At 48.4% G+C, this 17059-nt stretch overlaps 1 protein-coding gene across 6 annotated transcripts in view; it reads left to right on the top strand.

Annotated features, from left to right (window-relative positions):
• Positions 1-17059, top strand: part of ZHX3 (zinc fingers and homeoboxes 3) — a 33170-nt gene that overhangs the window by 2029 nt on the left and 14082 nt on the right. For all 6 annotated transcript variants that reach the window (XR_014935943.1, XM_015881429.3, XM_085520255.1 and 3 more), the window contains exon 2: positions 7197-7287. The gene's annotated coding sequence lies outside the window, so the exon portion shown is untranslated. The remainder of the gene's footprint in view (positions 1-7196; positions 7288-17059) is intronic.

Genomic DNA, 17059 nt, shown 5'->3' with positions numbered 1-17059 from the left:
CTCTGCTCCAGTGCTCTGATAAATAAAGAGGTTTGCTCCAAGCTTATAATAACTTCTCTTGGAAATGGGTCAAACCAATATTTATTTGCCTAAGGTGTCACGCCAGTATTGTACAAATACTCCAATGGGGAGTCACTCTGGTTTTTTTTTTTTTGCTGCTTTGTTTCTTTTTGTGCCTCTTTGGTGCTCTTTGACAAACACCACCTGTTGATGGTTGTTTGGAACCAGTGGTTTATTTAATGAGCTGAGAGCTCTGCTTTAAGGCTCCATCCACATCACTCCTGGGGCTCCAGGTGGTATTTTGGAGATGAGCAGCACACCACCACTGTGCTGCTCCAGCTTGGGGAGACCATGCAGGCTGCGGGTGGAACAAATGGGGCTGCTTGGAGCTTGGCTTATTCCCAGCCCTGGTGAGGTGAGTCTGTGCTTGGTGCATTAATTGCTCCCTGGTGTGCTTGTGATGCTACTTAGTCATGTGGGTGTCATCCTCTGGTACATGGGGCTGCTGTTGTGTTTGTTAGGCAGGATGGAAACTCAGGTTCCTCTTCTGAAATGGGTCTCATCCTCCCTTTCTTTGTTTCTGTGTTGGAAAAGGAGAGCCTTTCAAATAGGGGCAGAGCTGATTTAGAAAGAAATCTGAGAGAAAGCCCCAGCTGTGTGAGCAGAGCAGGGACAGGCATGTGAGCTGGGTTCAGAGCCAGCCAGGCGATGGGAATGTTCTGCTGGGGCTGCAGCCCACCTGTCCCTGGCTGCTCTGTGCTTCTGCTGCTTGTGCACTGAGTGCAGCGGATGTTGTAAGGAACAGCCAAGTGTATTAGGGAAATGCTGAGGATTTGGTGCTTTAATGGTACATTACAGGAAGGGCTGGGGGTGGTGCAGCAGCAATGGGGGATTTGCAGATCCCTCCTGCAGGCTCATGGAGAGCTGGAGGTGCCTGGCTGTTATTATGAGATGTCAGGTAGGGTTTGTTTGCTTTGGTCCTTTCCTTTGGTCCTGCACTGGCACAGCTGCCTGGGGGGGGAGGGGGGGGGTCACTGTCTGAGGAGGTGTTCAAGAACTGTGGGGATGTGGTTGGTGGGCATGGTGGGGTGGGGTTGGACTTTGGGTTCTCTGAGGCCTTTTCCAACCTTAATTATTCAATGATTCTTTGGAGCATTTCTGCCCACTTGATGAGGAGTGACCTGAGCTTGGCTGTGTGCCTGGAAGGGCCTTCAAAGTGAGGGGGTTGCAAAGGACTTTGGCAGAATAGGCTTGGCTGGCATACAGCCTGACCTTGCTTCAAGTCCATGATGCTGCTTACTTGTGTCTGCTCTTGGGTTGTAGTTTTCCATCTTACCCTGTGATCTGGGGACACATATGTGTTCTCCAGGGCACTGTTGTTTCCCACAGGAATCTCCCATCTGCAGGTTACAGAGCAGTACCTTTGCTTTTCTCCATCACCGTTTGTGGAACAGCCTGTGGATGCCCAGCAGTGTGTTGGGGGCAGGAGCAAAACCACAACTTCAGAAGGAGAAGAGCCTCAGTTGTTTAAAGGGACTTCAGAGTTTTCATGTTCCTGCTTTGATCTCCTCTGGTGTCTGGGATAGATCTCTTTCTTCTTTCTCTATATTTTTTCCCCTGTTGTAGTTCTCAGCTTGCTGTCAGAGCTCAGTGGGTGAGGGCAGAAGGAGCTGCTGCTTGGGGGCAGCAAATGGCACTGCAGGCAGATGCAGCGTCCCTGTGTGCTCACTGTCCTGCTGCTCAGTGAGGTGTAGAGAGGCAGCAAGTTGGACTTGGGGTGAAGGCTGCAAATCTCTGCGTCACTCTGTCAGTGCTTCCAGGATCCCCAGCAGCAACCAGCACATAGCTGATAGATCCAGCAGCTTGAGACAGCAGCTCTTGCAGTTGGCAGCTGTGTGCTCTGCCCCTCTCTCACCTCCCAGCCATCCTCTGGGGTGAGGATTGAAGCCCTCAGGAGTCAGGATGCTGCTGGAGCAGTGGGATGTGCCTTCCTTCATCCTGCTGCTCCTGCATTGGTGTGTGCTACAAGCTCAGCAGCAGGCTCCTAACACAGCAGAGCTCCTGGGCTTGGAAATGAAGGCTTGTTGGCCTTTTTAAAGGTTTTTAAAGGTTTTCACTTTAAAAATTGTAGCTGAGTGGAAAAGGGTGCGATTAGCAGGAGGAGGCAAGAGATGCTGTTGTGAACACCAGAGAAGCTGGTAAATAAGGGAGGCTTGCATTGCTGGGGCTGCCTCCTATAGAAATGAAATGCAGGAGGTTCTTTCTATACGTTGTGGAGATGGAGCGTTGCCAGTCTTGCAACCGAGAGGCTCCGTTTCAGTTGTTATTTATTTTAAATAGAAAATAGGAACTGTGAGTAAAATAATTGCATGTGTAATCATGTGTGAGTGGTGGTGTATTGGGAGGAGAAAGCGTTCCCGTGCAGAGGTGCTTTGTTGCCATATACAAACATAAGTCCAGCAGGGTTGATGAGTACTTAGGTTTGTTTCCTTGCTTAGCGTGCAGCCAGCAGCTCCTGAACTCTTTGCTGTGTGATGGCTGCATGGAAAGGAACCGTGATGAGCCACCTGCACTGAGGATACACCTGGGGGCTGCTGGAGCAAAGGCAGGGAATCCATGGGTTGAATGGAGCAATCCATGCAAGCAGAGCTTTGCCATGAGGTGCTTGCAGGGCAGGGGCTGCAGTTGTCCCCGTGTGCCCCCAGTGCTGTATGCAGGGCTCAGCCAACACACAGAGCAGGTCCCCGGTTCCTTCCCGGAGCCTCAGGATGCGATGACGTCCAAAATGTCAGATGTTGTTTTTAACAAACGTCCAAATGCTTTGAAACACTATTTATTATTTTATAAAGCCGGGCCCTGCGTTCTGTGGGAAGGTATGCGAGTGGATCGCCACGCTGTTTGCTTTGCATATTTTCCTAATGTTAGAAACCGTCCCAAAGAAGTATTGCATTGTTTCATTTTCCCCCTTGACGCTTCATATTCTTCTAAAAATAAAAGCTAATACAAATAAAAGCTGATGCCAACAGCCCTACACAAGCGGGTGGATCTGCACGTTGTGCACCCCTGTTTGCTTTATGTGGGGGGGGGGGGGGGAGGTAAGGCAAGATTCAGCTCGTAATCATGTTATAAGATGGGCATAAAAATGGATCTTTTAAAGCAACACTTCTGTATGGTTGATTTAATTTTTTCTTTTCCTGGGTTCTGCCCTGGAGCTGGTCCTGTGCTGTTTGGGCCTTGAGTTTTGGCCATAGGAGCTGGCGGTGCTGATCTTGATGAGCTGATTCTTTTCTCCTCCATTTATTTATTTCTTCTCTCCCCCCCCTTCATTTTAATCCTGTCTCCTGGGAGATTCCAGTTGAAATGTATTCATTGCTGAAATATTTCTTTTCCCTCACGCTGTGGATGCCCAGTCCGGTTCGATTGTGTGGTTTGTTCCTGGCAGAGGAGGAAAAGAGGAGAGCAATGGGAGGAGAGCTGTGCTTGGGGCTGGCTTCGTGCATGGACATTTGTGTTCCCATTTGCACTGTCAAACTGAAGTTAAGAGTTGGTGAGGCAGCTGCTGGTGTGTCCAGGATGAAAGCTGACGTGCAGGAGGTCCTGCATGGGTGAAATGTAAGCAAGATCTTGGGTGTTTGGGCAGGTTTAAATGGGGAGATCAGCTCAGCAGGTTGTCCAGGATGAAAGACAGAATGCTTCTGTCCTTGCTTGGAGCTAAATGCTGGTTGTGCCCCTGCCTCAGTGGAACCTCACGGCCCTGGGAGCTGAAGCTTTTCCCTCCCTGTTGCTCTCAGCACCAGCATCTTTTCTTCCTACAGGCGTAATGAAGGTTGTGATAAAGTTGCATGGCTTGGCAATGCCATGTTGGTGCCGTTTGTGTGCCAGAACTGCTGAATGAGTCTTTTATCACACATTTGTAACAGTGGCTGTCGGAGAGGGAGCTTCCAGGAGGAGTGCTTTTGTAAAGGAATGCTGTCCTGCAAAGAAATGCTTTGCAGGGGAGGGAAAAAACCAACCCCAAGCCCACTATTTTTCTCATGTTAGTGCTGGAGAAGTTGCCTGTTAATGTGGGTGAGTTTTTGCTTCTGTTTCTTGACAATTTTTGTGTCTCTCTGTGCTACCCAGCACTAGTTGAGCCTGTTCTGCTCCGTTTTCAGCTTGGTTTGGGGTTGCTATGCACTGCTCTGAAACCCCCAGCTTGCTGTGTAGCCGCTCATCTCGCTGGCACCGAGGCAAGTGAATACAACGTTAAAAGAGGAATGTGATTGTAATCCTGTAAGAAAGAAAATGACGGAGGAATTTGGCGGTGGTTGCAGCCCGCGAATGCAATGTATGATATTTTATTCATTTAAAAGAAGTGATTAGGTTTCAAGCTGACAGTTTAAATGACAAATCGCCTTGAAAAGATCTTTGTGTGCAGTGTAAGAGCTGTCGGTGTGGCTTTCTTTTGCTAACTGTGGAGAGAGTGAGATACAAAGTTCCCCATCCCAGAATATCTGCTCGTGTTCCTGGTGTATGGGACTCTTTTTGCATGCAGGAATCTCTTGTTTTATCTCCTGGCTTGGAGCTTGGTTGTCTAAAGGATGAGGAACCCCAGCTTTTGCCTGCAGGCCTAAGAGCAGCTGTATGGGCTGGGAAATGAATGTGAGAGGAGAGGGATCCTGCTGTCCTGGTCCCTTTTGCTATGGGACAAACAACCATTATATAGGGATGAGCAGCCAAGGGATCTGTGCTGTTGATGGCTGAGCAAGGTGTGCAGTCCCAGGAAGGAGCTTTTCTGGGCTTCAGATGTGAACAGCAGCACATCATTTTGGGTATCACAGTGTGGGTGAGCTCTTCAGTTATGCTGTGGGTTCTGGGACTCACAGCAGCATGATATGGGATCTCTGCTATAGGACAGAAGGTCCTGTGCTGTCACAGGGACGTGGCTGGTCTCTGTCAAAGCAGCAACTGTGTGAAGTATGTGCATGTCTGAGCTGCATCCTTGCCTGGAAATAGAAGGAAGGAAAGCCTGTAAGAGAGAGGTGAACCATCATGGTGCTGCTCTGGGGACCAGAGTGGACTCGTTTCTGTCATTTGAGGATGGTTTTGCACTTTGATGGCTTGCCCTCATGCAGGGCAGGCTGACGGGAGCTGGGTTCAGGCTGCTTCCTCCACTGCCCTTGGCACCCAACTGGGCTGTGAGTCGCTTCTGCAGGTCTGGGAGGAAGCTTTGTTCTGGGCCAGCACTGTGCAGTTTCCAGTAGTGTCAAAAAGAACCCAGAGCAAAGCAGGAGGAAGGTTGTTAATAACTTGGAGTTGAGATTGCCAAGTGAAAGCAAACCAGAACAATATCTTCTCTTGGGGCTTTGAGTTCTCAGCACTGAGACCCTGTGTGTGCTCCAACACAGCAGTGCGTCCTGCCCAGGAATTGGGGAATGTTGATGTGGGACCTGCTGTTCTCCCTTGCTTTATATAAACCTGCTGTCCCAGGTGGCTCAGGCACTGCAGATTGCAGACCACAGGTACATTGGAGTGACTGATCCTCTGTGTCAGGCCTTACATTTTAGGAATAAATTTGTATTCATTCTTGAATTGCAGCTTTTGAGCCATTTAACCAGTCCCAAGGAAGCCATAATGCTCGGGAGGGAGGTTAAGTTCTGTAATGAATAGCTCTGGCACAGAGTGGAAATCCCTAATGCAGAGGGACCTGAGCAGCTCTCTGAGTGTGTCACAGCTAGCAGACGTGCCTGGGATTTTTGTATATTAAAGAAGTTGGGGAAAAAAAGCATTCCTTGGTTGCCTTTGGCTGCCCATAGTTTCTGTGACAGGCAGCCGAGCTGTTGGCATGCACTGCTCAAAGGAGCCCCAGCTCATGGCCCTTACCCCCATCTCTCCCACGCATTGTCTTACTGGAGGCAGCAGCCTCAGGCAATTCAGGCAGGAGCTGCAGAGGGTGGTACAGCAGCTCCTGCTGCCAAATGTGCAGGTTTTTTTTGCTCTGTTTCCAGAACTAGGTTTTAGGAACCCACGATTTGCTCTGCCTCCAGCCCGAGTTTCTATTTAAAACACCTTTAATTGCAGGAATTGAAAGGCACTCACATTGTTACAAGCAAGGTCACTCTTAATTAGATTCCCCAAGAATCCAGAAATCTTGTTTGATAGAGCCTAAGACGTGTGTTTCATCCCTGAAGGAGCATGCAGATGCTATTAAACCAGCCATAGCCAGGCCAGCTTGTGCACTGGGAGCAGCAGCAACCCATGGCACAGCTCAGCAGCTGGCTGTGCTCCCCGTGCTGCTGTCGGAGCAGCAGTGACAGATAAGCAGCTGTGGCTGTTCTGCTATCACATCGTTTTGGAGGCTGCAGCGTTGTGTAAGTAGTTGCAGGACAATTACACACACTGCTGGAATAAAAAAAAACGCTCCCTCAGCAGTTTAATATTTGTTTCTTATTAGATGTTCAACTTTTGCTGGCGTCTGAGAGGTTGTCACCTGTTCTGTCAAGGTCCCTTCATTTAGCACTGGGATCTTTCCAAGCATGTTGAAACCTCATTGGCATTCAGTTTTCTCTGTGGTCGCTGGCCGTGCTGCAGCAGGAGAGTCAACACATAAACGTTTTGCTTTACTTTGGAGTCCCAGCGTAGCTTTCCTGTTTTCCATCCTTGCTGCAAGGCTTTTTTCCAGGGTGACTCTTTTGTTTCTAAATACTTTTTTTTTCTCCCTCTGCCTGAAGTCAGACCCAGAAATCCTCTTGGCCAATCATCCCTTTATACAGTTAAATGTAGAAATTATGAAACTCATTGAGCTGGCTTTGCTGCTTGTCCAGGAATGAGGGAATGGGGACTGGGCAGCAGCTGAGGGAAATGGAGGGCAGAGAGGAAGCACATAGCTAAAAGTGAAGCTGCAGGTTATAAATAGATGCCTGCCGTGGCAGTGCTGCTCAGGTTGGGATTGCTTCTCTAAATACGTCCTAGCTGAGTGCTGGGCAGTGTGGGCAGAGGGCTTGGCTACCTGTTGGTGAGCCACAGCTTCACTGACCCAGGGGAAAAAGCACCTTTGGGATGGAAGATTTGCTGTGGCAGGTGGGGTGGTGGCACAGCTAAGGGCAGGGGTGAAGCTGATTGGAGTTACGTTTGTACTTTTGGTGTTTACTAACCAAGGGTCACCTTCTCCTCCCCAGCTGTAGTGGTAACTTTTGGTCTGATGTGTTCTCTTCCAGCCCTGAGTTGACTACTGGCACTTTAAAGATGCGTGCAAGCAAAGAAGAAGAACTGGAAAATGAAGGGTTAAGGACGTGCTCCATTCTGCAGGTAGGTCACAGCCAGGATGTGCTCAGTGCGTGGTTCTGTTCTGACTTACGACCTGGGACTGTTGGTGTTATAACTGTGGGATAATTACTGATTGCAGTGGCTGACCGTGAGCAGTAATTGTGAGGCACTGGGAAGGGGGAAAGACGAGAAAGGGGATGAATAGAAATTCCTCCTTTAAGACTGCAGAGTGGTTAAAATGATCACCCTGTGAATGGCTTCATAGCCCTATGGCTGAAATGAATGATCTCGTGATGGTTTGTTCTAACCTTTGAGCCATGTCCTGCTCTGCGCCTGGTGCAGCCCTTGGGTTGTGCTCCAGCATTCTGAGAAAGGAACTGGTGTTTCTTTCATCTCCATGTTGTGCCTTGGACAGGATGGAGTTTAAACGTCCCATGCAGCTGTACTTATCTCCTGGCTGGTGCTCACTTGTGTTTGTGCTGGACCACTGATAAGTTTTTTTTCCCCTCTCAATCTAAAGAATACGTTTAACTTGATAAGCACGTATCTGCCCTGTACTGTGGGTGAGGGGGCAAGGTAGGTGATGCATTTCCCTCTTGGCTTCTGTGGGTGGATGATGTACTCTTGGAAATAGCCTTTCCTTTTTCCATTATACCTTAGAACAGCTTTGAAGAAAAAACTGCATCTCATACCAGATCAAAGCTGTGCAAGAAACTAAGTTCTGTGGCTAAGCCTTGGTGAGCAGACAGTGCTGGTGGGGAATTAATTCCCTCGGTTTGTGGCTGTATGACAACATCCCTCTAGAAGGGGAGATTTTCCAGCCCTAGAAAGATTTCTACCCCAGTTGTGCTGTACCTGGAATCTTCTTGCTGCTGGGCTTCAGCAGACCTTGACCCTGCGGGGAGCAGAACAGGACTGATGCTGATAACTGTCACTTTCCTGTCATGTTTCCAGGTCTGCAGGCTAAATCCAGTCTGCTCAGCTCATGGAAATGAGCTGATGTTGCCTGCTGTAGCACGGGGTATGATGGGGTCTCCTGAGGTGTGTCCTCTTTTGAAGCTGCCTTGGTAATTGATTAATTACATGCTAGGTGGGTCCTCAAATACCACCTGTCAGTCACCTTGTTAGTGCAATGAATGTTGGTGCTCTCTCATAACTTGACATTGCCTTCCCATTAGTGTTAGAGAATTTGGTGAGGCCAGGAGGGGGGAAGCTTTGGACTCTGCCAGCCTGGCTTGATAAACAGAGTCAGGAGCCTCTTGGGAGATGGAGTAGGGAGAAAAGGATCAAGTTTTAGATCCTCAGTATTTGCCACTGAAAGACAGTAATAGTGCATTTGGACTATTTGTGTGGAAGGTCACTGGGTGAATGGAAAGGATTCCTCTGTGTTACATCTGCAGAAAATTATGTCGTTTGTTACTTGAGGCTTTGCACACAGAGGCAAAGAGTTAGAGCAGCTTGTGTCATCCTCTCTGTGTGCTCCCAGCTCTGCTCTGGCACATGCAGAGCATCCAGTATCTTCTGGAGGAGCTTTGAGAGCCCAGCTCTCAGAATCTCTTCTCTTAAGACTTGGCCCCTTTTCCTCAGCTCTTCCTTTCCCCCCACTCTCCTCTGATGTCCTTTCCTTCCCAGTTCATTTGTTTTTAAAATGATTGTGCTATTGTGTTCATCGATATGCACATACCCCGTCTTGTTTTTCACTTGGCCTAAAATTGCAAAGCAAATCTGTTTATGGTTTTGGTGAGCTAATTCTCCCCCACCCTAGATTTTTAAATAGACTCCTTCTTTACCAGGCTCTATTGAAGTAATGAGAAAAATATGTTGTGTGCTAACCTTCTTTTTTTGTAAGACTTTGTTTACAACACCCTATTCCTAGCAGCACGTTTGGAAAGTGCATTTCTTGATGCTGAAGCAAGTAGACAACTCTGAAAGAAGAAAATGGTCATTCAGTGCATTCAGAGGTGAAATCTTTGGAGTTTTCCACTTGCAGCACTTGGTGTGGCTGTGCTGAGATGTGCTACAGGTTGTTCAGGGCTCCCTCCCTCCTGAGAAGCTCCACTGCATTGGCTCAGGTCAGGCAGCTGCAGGTAGGGGCAGGGATGGGTGCAGAATACAGCTTGTGGTTTGCTGGGCCGTGCAGCTGTGAAGCTGGTCTGGGAACTGAGCTCTGCTTTCATTTTCGTATCGGCCCATTCAGGATGTGTAGCTGTGAAGTTTTCCCAACTGGTGCTTTCCTGATGTGCTCACATCCCTTCCCCCCATCTTTCCCTTCCTGCTCCACCCAGAAGAGCTGTTCTCTTTCTTACTGACACGTCTGCTCAGGGTATGTATAAAACATCACCGACAAGTTCAATTGATTGTATATGGAGACTGAAGCCACTAGATGCTTAGATAGTGCATAAAGTTGTTGGCTAGACCCACGCTGCATTGTATTGCACAAAAAGCAAATCCCACCCTGTGGGGCCCTTTCCAGACCTATTGCCTCATACTTTACTGTTGCCATCATCTGAAAACGATCTGAGTGCTGTAGATATCCACAGCTTGGTTTGACTGACTGTTGGATTAGGAACACATTTCCTTACTGGAAAGTTTTGCACCTGCTGCTGTTTCTGTGCTGGAGCTGAGCAGGGTTTGGGCTGAGGGCAGTGTGGCTGCCTGCCCTGTGTTGGCCCCAGCCCTGTTTCCTTGGGGATGTGCAATTTTATTACTGCCACTTTGATCAGCCAGGGTGCCCAGAGGCTGTGGAAGGTGCTGCCAAAGGGTTTTCCACTTCTGGTGTCTGTGGATGGATGAGCATGTGCTTTAGAGCCTTGGGGCTGAGGCGTCGTGGAATATCCCAGGTTGGAAGGAACTCATAAGGATCACTGAGTCTGACTCCTGGCTTCACACAGGACCACCTGAAAATCAGACCATATATCAGAGTGTTGTCCAGGGCAGGTTCAAGGTGAGGCATCATGCAAAGGAAAAAGGCTTTTTGGCATTCAGAGCAGCAATAAAGCTGTGATACTCTGCTTCATCTGGAGATATACAGCAGCATATATGATTGAAGCTGCAACATAACTCTCGTATAGGTATGTTCTGACTTGCTGGAGGTCACCTTCAAAACGAAATGATTAAATGTGAGCCAGACTCACCCTCATATCTCCAGCTGGGTCTGAAGTCTGACAAATGCTGCTGATTGGGCAGTTGTCTGCTTCAACATGGTACAGTTTGGGTTTTATTTCCGAAGCAGCACTTCAAACTTGTTGGGCTGGAAGGGAAGCTCACTGATAAATGTGTCTCAGTGTAATTCAGTGTAATCTCTTAGCAGTGTTCTTGTATACAGACTGGGAGGGTTTCTGAAAAGGTGACCCATGAGAAGGGTGATCTCTGATAAATGTATGTGGTGACGCACGTGTGCTGAGTTCAATCACTTCCTGGGACCTTGAGTGAGTTATTGAACATTGCTCAGTGCTGCAAGTCCTTTTCTGAAAGGGTGTTTCACTTCCAGCCCAGTAGTGCTGTGGCAGTGAAGACGGTCAGAGCCTCCTCTATAGACAGTGAATGAGAAGCCCAGAGCAGAAGGTCTGGGCCTTTCCTCTGCTCTCCTGGGGAAAAGAGAACAGCATCCACTTGGATGGTTGTACCAGTGTCCAGGGGCCATGCTGTCACTTTGAGATCCCACACAGAGCTCCCTGCATAGCACAGATGTTCATGGGAGGCAGCTGTTCCTTGAGCTGGGCATCCTTAGTATCACGTTCATTTGTTTCCATTAGCTTGAAGTCAATGGCCAACTTTGGTGGAGCAGGTTTCCAGTGCTCCTCTACCTTTTTCCTTTATAAAGTATTCTCCTGCTTTTGCCCATTGTATACCTGTAGCTGAGCACAGTGCCTTGTGTACCCTGCTGAGGAACCCACTAAAGCACCTTAATGGCAACCTTCTAGGGGTGTAAGCTGGGGCCAGCTCTTTCATCTTTGGGGTATTTATTGCATAAAGTTCTTATTGGCTGTGAAGGAGGCATGGCCCAGTGGTGGGGAGACCTGTCCCTCTTGCAAATAAGCTTTTACATGGTCAGCATGAAGTCTGTGCTTCTTCTTCTCTGTGGCAGCCCTTCCCAAAACCCCAAACCCTTTCCTCTCAAGTATCATTGCCTGAATTATCATAGAGTCATAGAAGAGGCTCAAAAATTGGGGCGTTATGGCTGTGTAGCATTTGGGATAGCATTGCATGCCATTTTCCTGGCTGTTGCTGGAAAGTGCATACAGTTTTGCAGCATTCATCCATGGAGGTCAATTACTGAACCTCTCACTTGGTTATTTTCCCCAGTGCTGGCCACTCAAGTAAGCAGCTCAGCATGAGGATTTGTTCGATTGATCTGAAGGAATCTGACTGTGGTGCTGCCTTGTGTGCTTGTGAGCTGATGGGAGCTGCATCCCACAGGCTGCAGTGTTCCTTCTCCTTGTTTCCCTTTGGCTTCACATATCCACCCACTTCATCTCTCATCCACAGATGATTATGGGCTTTGTATGGGGGGAATTCCTGCAGTCCTGAGTCTTACCCAGCTTGACATGCAGTCTGTTTGCAGCCGTATCATTGAGATGCTTCTAAGGCTGCTCCTCTCCTAGCACAAGGTAGAAAGCAATTACCTGGAGAAACAGTGCTGGGTTGTTGTTTCCCTCCTTTGTCTGCAGTGTCTGTTTTGTTAGGTTTTTGGTTTTTTTTTTTGGTTTTTTTTTTGTTTTTTGTACCATTGGCAGTAGCTAAATAACTTCAGCTCTGGGGTTTCCAATGCTAAGCAGAATTAAAATAAAGTAACATTGACCTGATTTGGGCCAGTCACTGGAAAGTGGCCTATTGGAAAATGGAGGCTGCATTTGTTCGTGCTACGTTTCTGTGCCTGTTCTCCCACTGATGTGAACAACAGCTTGGCTCCTGCTGGCACCTCACCTCCACAAGATGCTCCTGTCCCAGGGACCTGGTATGTCATTCACCTTATCTCAATGCTTGCCTTATCTCTGTGAATGTCCCTCTGGTTTGAGCTGCTGACCTGGAAATGGAAAGCTCTGTATTGCAGCTCCTGAGCCTGGAGGCAGCCCTGGGCTCACAGGCAGCCTGCTGACACAGCACTAACATTATTGTTACATTGGTCTTCTGTACTGCCCCCTCCTGCAGTTCAGTGTCTCATGCTGTTCTCTGAGTTATGTTGAACAGAGTTAAAAAATGTATCCTGTGCCATTCACCCTAATGATGATGGTGAGTGTTTCAGACTGCTGCAATGTGGCTGTCCTTTGTGTCTGAAGAAGAAAGGCTTTTGGCTTCTGTGCCTCTGAGGGTATAACATGGGCTTAACATGCTTTTTGGTGGTGTAGTCATCCACAAAGGCCCCAGATAGGAGCTCAAGAGAGGAGCGAGTGATGCGGCTCAGTGACCACCTTAATTCTGTGGCATGCTTTGCCGAAAGCATCACCTGTTCAAGGTGAGCCAGTGCCTGTCCATGGAGCTGAGAGTGAGATTGCTGGTGCTCCTGGCACTCTTATGGGCTGAGAACACAGGAACTATTGCCATGTATGGTGGGTTCAATGGGTTGGCTGCCAGAGCTCATGGCAGCATGGCTGCTGTTAGGGACAGCAAGCTGAGGAAGCTGGCTAGCAAGAGCTGTGTGCCTCTGTGCCTGTGTGAACAGAGAATACAGTGAGTGCTCAGAGAATACAGCTGTTGGAGATGTTCTGATGACCTCACACCTGGCGGCACCCACAACAGTTTTCCACTTGCTGCAGTACGTACGTGTATTGTTTTAAAACCTATGGCAGCGACCTGAAGGTTGGTTCTGTATGGCTTGGCAGTAATTGGGCACTATTTGCATAATGACAGTAATTTCCTTGTTCTCCTTTCCTTAATTTGGTTTGCAAGACCGTGCTGAAATGTGACTTAAAGCTGTAAGTATTTCTGTCTGTTGGCAGTTGGAAATGGAGGTTTAGTCGCGACTGTCTACAGAAATAAAATGCTTAGTGTTGGAGCTAAATTGAATAATACGGTGGTGTTCGTGTCTTAATCTTCCAAATAGTGCTCTTAAATTTGCCACACTGATGTCTGAAAAGCTTAAAAATAATAAACTCTATTGTACAGAGCTCTGAATGCTGAGGGGAGGCTTAGTGATTGCTGGCACTTTGCGGGTATGCTCGCTAATGCATGGCAAGGAAGCAATTCTCCCAGCACGCCTGAATTTCTTTAACAAATTTCCTCATATTAAGGCCTTGTGATCTGCAAATTAATGAATGCATCATTATTTGGAATAAAGGATCACAGGAAACCTCAACCCAAAACCCAAGCCCCTTTTCCGTAGGCTGTCACGCTGCTTTAAAATAGCTGCCGTCTTCCCCCATGTGCCTGCCAAGGGCTGCTTCTCCCCCGCAGCTATTTGGGAGCCAGCTCGTGTTCCACCCCATGAGAAGCATGTCCTGGATGAGCCTCAGCACCTGATCGTCCTCTGTGCCCTGCGGTAAGGTAACAAATCAACCTCTCACCTTCTGCTCTTCACGGGAAGAGCGTGGTGAAAGCAGCCTAATGCTTCCTGTTGTTGTTTGTTATGGTATGAGGAGTTTAAAAATTAAGGGTCTGGGGAATCAAAAGCCTAAGGGAGAGCTTGGAAAGGAGAGAGCTCTTCTGGCTTTGCTGCTTTTGGTCTGTTACTCTGCATGGTTCTCCTGCTTCCTGGTGAATGCTGCTGTTGAGAACAGCAGGCGCTGCTTAAAAATCCAACAACAAAAAACCCCACCCCAAATAACAGAAGGGGGAGGGGAGGAGGACGCGATTTGTTTATCACAACTGTACTTGAGACTAATTTTAAATGTCAGTCTTTTGAGAGTAAGGAAATTCCTCCAGCTTACAGCAGTGAATAACTGGGATGCTTTTAGCTCACAGCTGACCTACGGAGGATGGTGAGCTTTCAACGCAAAAATAATTGCCTCTCTGTAGCTAATCCATTCCAAGTCCCACTGAACAGCCGGAGGAAGCGGAGAGCCCTGTCACGAACTGTTCATACCACAAAGAACCCTTGAACTTTGCTCAGTTTCTCTGCGTACTGTCCAGAACGGCTTCACAAATGGTCTTCAAAGCAAAGAGCAGGTGATGAGGATTGCTTCTGGCTGGCAGGTGCTCAGCTGTGACTTTCCTGTACTTTGCCCAGGGAGACCTAGAATGAAGTCCATCTCTTATATGGGTTTTAAAAAGGGCTCTTATGGAAAAATGTGTTCCAGCTGAAGGAGCTGAAAACTTGCTGGTCTGACCGTATGCTGCTGAAGTCCTTGTGGTTCAGCACTTTAGGTCAGGGTGTTGTTGTTGAAGGCAATGGAAGAAAACCCTGTGCCCCTCTTGCAATGCAGGTATGTGAACTCAAAGCTTTAGGACCAAATGGTGACTTGAGAATTAGACAGTGTCCCTAATTTCCCTCTTCAGTTTTAAGTGGATGCAGCATTCTTCACTCACAGTCTCAACTGTTGGGTTGCATTGTTGTATGGGGTTGAACATCTGCCCCTTCCAGCCACAAAAGTGGCTGTGTTCCAATGGCGGGTGCTTTCTTTCTATTCAGGGATCCTCTGGGGCCTGGAGAAGCTTCAGTATCAGGCATTACATACTGTCAGCTGCTGCAGATCCCCTGGGCTCCCTTTCTCTCAACATCTGCCGGCCCATCTTGCTTTGCCTATGCACCATACATAGCACAGGCAGACCTGACCCTGCCAGCTGCTGCAGAGCAGGGCCAAGCAGAACTGCAACCATCCAACACAAAAGCATATTGATCCCAGCTTGCTCAAGAGAAGAGGAAGGTCTGCTGTCAGCTCCCGACCTTGCTTGGGCGTGCAGATGGAGGACAAAGGTAGAGCAGACCTGCACAGGACCAACCTCTGTGGGAACGTCTCGCCCTACATTAGTAATGGTAGGGATGCTGGAGCAGAGCAGTCTCACCCGGGTTTCTCAGTGTAGTATTTCCTTCCCCCTGCATTGTGCTGGTGATTTACTGCTGTTTTCTCAGCAGAGGCCTTCTGAATATTCATTGGGCTGAGGGAGGTGAGAGGCTGGTAGCTCCCTGCAATCAATCAGCCAGGGGAGGAGAAGCAAGCAGGGCAGATTTTTTCTTGCTGCCGTTGCTGCTTGGACCGTATAATGTACGCACTCCATGTGGATAAATCATTGCAGAGACCTCAGCCTACCTCGGTAAAGCAAAAATCGTAGTGCCTGCATACTTGCCATCCTCATTAAGATCCCTTTATACGTATTATTTCTGCTCAAAACGCCATTCCTCTTCTCCCCACCCATTTCCTTTACTGGCTGTGACATACAGGAACTACACCCATTGCTTGCCTAGCCTCTCCTGACCTTTTGTAACTTGGCTCCAAACTCATTTTTTTGGGTCTTTTGCAAAACACTGTCAGAAGGGAAAAATCCTTTGTTAAAACACAGCCAACTCCTGCCTCAACGTGGAACAGTTTGTTCTGCTGAAAGAATGAGCCAGTTCAGTGAGCAGAAAAACATTGCCATAAACCAGCGCAACTCAATAAGCTGCAAAAGCGATCGGCTGTGCTCAGGGTCTGAAAGGAGGGCTCCGAGCAGCACCCATGGGAAGAAAACCCACGAGCCCAACCTGCCAGCCCTGTTTCCTTGCTTTCCTTGCTTTCAGCTGACGTGTTTTGCAGCTGTCTGTTTGGCGATAGCAACTGCAAGTGGGGGGAATGGGAGCTGCTGGCGAGCCAGAAAGCGAGGCAGTGTTCAGAACTAGCATATTGCAAAAGGGCACGGTGAGTGAAGTAATGCAGGAAGGCTCAGCTAGGAAGGATGCAGTGCTGTCTGTGCTGCAGATGATGGGCTCCAGCACCCCACATTTGGTGTCTGGTACTGGTTAATAGCTCAGTTTGGGCCTTCCCACACATGTCCCACATCTTGTTTTAAAACTCATGGTATAAAAGCTAATGCTGGGTTTCTTTTTACAATGAGTGTTGTAACAGCTAGAGCTGAGGTTCTGAGTGTGGAGTGATGGCCTCAAGCTGGGGCACCCCTATGGGAATGGGTGTGCGCCTGCAATGGGGCTGGGAGAACAGTGTGGGAAATGCAGCTTGGAGGTATTCCACAAAATGCCTTTCTGTGGTGCTGCTTTAAAAGACTCAGGTATTTTCATGTAACATTGGCCAGCACCTAATAATGGTTCTCATCTTGCCTTGGGACCGTGGAGCCTTCCTCCTGAGCTCCCTGATGGTTTTTTGGCTTGGAGCTCACTGAGCAACTTCAGCTATGAAAACACCGAGAGGTATATTTTAGGTGTAATCTTTCCATTTTCACATGCATTCCAAAGAGCTGATTTCTGCCAAAGCTGACGTTGCTCTGTCTAAATAGCAGCACTCAACAGTGAGCTGTATGTGTAGAATCAAGGGGTGCTTTGCAAATGGATGTGCTGTTGCAGAATATAACCCTTTTGACCATGCGTGGCCATTTTAGGTGTCTGTGATCAGGGAATGACAATGCAAGCAAAAGCAAACCTGCTAGAAAAAGCACGGGGGGCTGGAATCAGAGCCCCTCTGTGTCTATAAGTGGCACTGGTGCTTTGCTGCCCTAGCTGGGCACAGACCCACACACTGGAGCTCACTAGATGGGTGCCAGCGATGGGAGACCTAGTTCTCATGAGCAGAGTGTGCTCTACCAGTCCTCAGGGCTGTGCAGGTGGGTGCTGCGCTGTCTGTCTGCCTGTTTCCTTTGGGGAAAGGCCAGGGATGTTCAGCAGCGTGGGCAAAATATGAGGATGGAAGCTGTGTGCGGAGGTGGGAGCCCTGCAAAGGTAGCAGAGCTC

Source organism: Coturnix japonica, chromosome 19, assembly GCF_054131305.1.
Source record: "Coturnix japonica strain WE chromosome 19, WE-NBRP24, whole genome shotgun sequence".
Lineage (NCBI taxonomy): Eukaryota > Metazoa > Chordata > Aves > Galliformes > Phasianidae > Coturnix > Coturnix japonica.
This window is presented reverse-complemented; position numbering and strand designations above follow the sequence as displayed.